The following is a 4,843-nucleotide window of genomic DNA, read 5'->3' as shown; positions in this document are numbered from 1 at the left end:
TGGTATTTTCATATGCACGTGGAGTCCTGGTGTAGCACTGTAGGATAAGTTCTCGACCTTAAAGTTGGTTTGAGCCACAAGTCAGTGGTTCAAGCTCACTAGCTGTCCCTCAGAAACCCTATACAGGGTCACTATGAGTTGGAGCCGACTTGACGGCACTTAACAACAACAACATATGCATGTGAAAGTTAGACAATAAATAAGGAAGACTGTAGAAGAATTGATGCATGTGAGTTATGGTTTTGGAAAAGTATTAAAAGTACAATGGACAGCCAGAAGAACAAACAAATCTGTGCCAGGATAGCCAGGCTTTGTTTCTCATATGTCATACATATTATAAGGAGGGACCAGTCTGTGGAGAAGGACATCATGCTTGGTATAATGGAGGGTCAGAGAAAAAGAGGAAGACCCCCAATGAAATGGATTAGCACAATGGCAGCAGCACTGGACTCAAACATAACAATTATTGTTAGGTTGCCTCAGGTAGTGTTTGATTCTGTTACGAATAAGGTCTCTATGAATCGGAACTGACTCGATGGCATCTCACAACAACAGTGGATTTCTTGCAGTTGGCTGGCCAGGTATCAAACTTCTTGATATAGATAAGTGAACTCTTCTAGCATTGCATTAGCTTGTTGAAAACTTCTCCGTTTCTGTTCTGTCAATTCCTGGGGCTTTGCTTTTCATCAATGCCTTCACTGCTGCTTGAACTTTTCCCTTCAGTACCATCAGTTCTTGATCATATGCTTCCTTCTGAAATCGTTGAATGTTGACCAATTCTTTTTAGTACAGTGACTTTGTGTATTCCTTCCATCTTCTTTGATGGTTCTTGTATCAGTTAATTTTTTTGCTCATAGAATCCTTTAATATTGCAACATGGGGATTCAATTTTTTCTTTAGTTCTCTTGACTACAGAAATGCCAAGTGTGTTCTTCCCTTTTGGTTTTCTAACTCCAGGTACTTGCACATTTGCTCTATGGTGTGTGAAATCTCAGTCCTACAGTTGTAAAGAATGCCACCTCAGGACAGGTCAGGAACACTGAGTAATTTGAGAAGCTCAGAGAAGGAAGAATACACCAGTTACCAACACACCAAATACTGCAAGAAAAGTTTGGTGGAGGGAGCTTGGATGATTTGCCTTCCCTCAGAATCCAGTTCTAGTCGTCCTCCAGTTGACCCTGACTCATGACGCTCCTCGCATTTCAGAGGAGAACTCTGCTACATAGTTCTTTCTTTTTGAAAAAAATTTAAATTGAGCGAAGTTATACTAAAGGAGCTCTGGTAGCGTAGTGGTTACAAATCAGGCTGCGAACCTTAAGGTCAGTGGTTCGAAACTACCAGCCGCTCCGCAGGAGAAAGATGAGGCTTTCTACTCCCGTAAAGATTTACACCCTTGGAAACCCTGTACAGGGTCGCTATGGGTTGGAACCGACTTGATGGCACTTAACAACAACAACAACAACATACCAAACAGATTATCAGTTTCATATTCAAGTCATAACCACTACACTACCAGAGCTCTTACTGCTTTAGTGGCTGAATTATCTTTTGACAATGAATATTTCTTGGAGCTAAGTGATAGGGATTTCAAGTCCTTCTACCTTCTAATTTTATGAATGTTTTAAAATTGCCATAATAAAAATGATAGTAATAGGAGTGTATAGACACTACACAAAGCATTAGAATGTCAGTATTTTCATAGGAAGACAGGGCTTAGACTCCTTTTAACTACTTTCCAAACTTAAAGGTTACCTTGAGGCTGTGTTTAATTTTAAAGCACATGCTACTAGTAGAAATGATAAAAGATCATAAAGATAATACTGCTGAAGCTGGCAACCTAGGACCAAGGAAAGTTGTCTTTTGCAGTTGTGAAGATGATGTTTTCTGGCCTCACTGGTAAGGTTAGAACCTTCAATGTCAAACAGCAGTGAAGGGAGCCAGAGTTTCTATATTATTTGCTACTTTCAGTGTGCATGTCACAGTACATGATGAGTATGAAAGGGACATCAAGGTTAATTGCATAGCACATAGTCCACAAAGACAATGTTCAGCGTCCTACTTTGGTGAGTAGTGACTGAGATCTTACAAGGTGTAACTACTGGTCTCTCCCTATCCAGAGGAAAGAATAGTGATGAGAATCAAATACTCATGGAAATAATTAGTCCAATAGACTAATGGACTACTCAAACATCAGCCTCTATAACCCTGAGACCAGTCAAACTAAATGGTGCTTGGTTACTACTACCAACCGCTCTGAAATGGACCAGACCACATTAGAAAGTCCTGAGAAGAGTGAAAGAAAATGTGCAGCAAACTCAAAATCATAAAAGACACCAGACTTACATGTTGGATAGAGATTTGTGGAAGCCCTGAGACTGTGGCCTCTAGTCACCCTTGTGGTCTGGAACTGAACTAATCCCAGCAGTTCAATCAATAGACAGTATATGAGGGGAACAATTACACTAATGAAGTATGGTGGTGGTGATGGTGTGCCGTGGAGTCAGTTCCGACTCACAGCAACCCTGTATGGGGTTTCTGAAGCTGTAACTCTTTATGGGGCAGAAAGCCTCGTTTTTCTCCCACAGAATGGCTAGTAGTTTCAAACTGCTGACCTTGAAGTTAGCAGCCTGACTTGTAACCACTACACTTCCAGAGCTCCTTTATAATAATCAACTATTTAAAATAAAAAGGGAAGCATTTACCCAGCGTCAAAATTCAGAAGGGTTAGGAAATAAGGAGGAATGAAAACAGAAACAGAAAAACAGGGAGGAAGTGATGTTACGCTGAAGTCATTGTAATCAATAGGATGAAAAAAATGTGTATGAATTAAAGAATGTACAACAGATGATCTGCTTTGTAAATCTTTACCTCCACTACTTGCCTGTCAGTTTGTCATCCTGTGGTAGCTTGTGCATTGCTGTGATACTGGAAGCAATGCACTGATACATCACATACCAGCAGGATCACCCATGGTGGGCAGGTTTGGGTGGAGCTTCCAGATTAAGACTAGGAAAAAGTGACTGAAAACGTTATAAATAGCAGCAGAACATTGTCAGATGTAGTATCAGAAGTTGATCCTGTCAGGTCAGAAGTCACTCAAAATACAATTGGGGAAGAGCTAACTTCTCAAACTAGTTGTTGTTAGGTGTGGACTCATAGCCACCATAGGACTCATATCAACAACAGAACCAAACACTGCCCAGACCTGCACCATCCTCATGATTGTTACACTTGAGCCCATTGCTGCTGCCACTGTGCCAGTCCATTGCATTGGGGGTCTTCCTCTTTTTCATTGACCCTTCACTATACCAAGTATGATGTTCTTCTCTAGGGACTTGTCCCTCCTGATAATATGAGAAACGAAGTCTCGCCATCATGGCTTCTACAGAGCATTGTGGCTGTACTTCTTCTAACACAGAATTGTTTGTTCTTCTGGAAGTCCGTGGTACTTTTAATGTTCTTCTCCAACACAATAATTCAAATGCAACATCAATTCTTCTACGATCTTTCTTATTCACAGTCTAACTTTACATGCATATGAGGCTATTGAAAATACTGTAACTTGGGTTAAGTGCCCCTTGGTCCTCAAAAATACATTTTTGTTCTTGGACATTTTAAGAGGTCTTGTGCAGCAGATTTAATGTAACATGTTGTTTGAATATTTTTGACTGCTGCTTCCATGAGTATTAATGGTGGATTCGAGCAAAATGAAATCTTTGGCAGCTTCAATCCATTTTCCATTTATCATTATGTTATTTATTGGTCCAGTGGTGAGGATTTTTGTTTTCATTACATTGAAGTGCAACCCATACTGAAGACTGTGGTCTTTGATCTGCATTGAAATATTCATTTTTAGCAAACCAGGTTGTATCATCTACATATTGCTGGTTGCTAACGGATTTTCCTCTAATCTTGATGCCATGTTCTTCTTCATATAATCCAGCTTCTCATATTATTTGCTCAGCAAATGGCTTAAATAAATATGATAAAAGAATAAAACCCTGGTGTAAACCTTTCCTGATTTTAAACCACTAAGTGACCCCTTGTTCTGTTCAAATGACTGCCTCTTGGTCGATTTATAGGTTCCTCGTAAGCACAATTAAGTGTTCTGGAATGCCCATTCTTCAGTATGTTATCTATAACTTGTCATTATCTACCTGAATTTACAGATTATATCAAGAACAGTTTCAATGTATTATAGTTGACCTTAATGATATGGATGGAGCAAAGCTCTCAGGAACTTCATTTACTAATGGTGCACAACTCAAAATGAAAAAGCTGCAAACATCCATTAATAATCAGAACTAGGAATGTACAAATGTATGAATCTAGAAAAATTGGAAGTTGTCAAAAAAGGAATGAAATACATTACGATTAATATCCTGGACATTAATGCATTGAAATGGACAGGTATTTGCCATTTTGAATCAGATAATCATATGGTTTATTATGCCAAGAACAACAAATTGAAGAGGAATGGTGTCCCTTTCATTATCAAAAAGCATTTCAAGATCTGTCTTGAAGGACATTACTGCCTGTGATTGAATAGTATTCATACACCTATAAGGAAGTCCAGTTAATACTACCATTATTCAAATTTACATGCCAACAACTAAAACAAAGGTGATGACATTGAAGAATGCTACAGACATCTTCAGTGTGAAATTGATAAAAAATGCAATCAAGATGCATTGATAAATACTGGTGACTGGAATGAGAAACTTGGAAACAAAGAGGAAGGATTAGTAGTTGGGAAATATGGCCTTGATGATAGAAACTATGTTGGAGATCACATGATAGATCACAAGACAAATTACTTACATTGAATATTGAAGTAGTCTAT

The sequence above is a fragment of the Chrysochloris asiatica genome, unplaced genomic scaffold, assembly GCF_000296735.1.
Source record: "Chrysochloris asiatica unplaced genomic scaffold, ChrAsi1.0 scaffold00008, whole genome shotgun sequence".
NCBI lineage: Eukaryota > Metazoa > Chordata > Mammalia > Afrosoricida > Chrysochloridae > Chrysochloris > Chrysochloris asiatica.
This window is presented reverse-complemented; position numbering follows the sequence as displayed.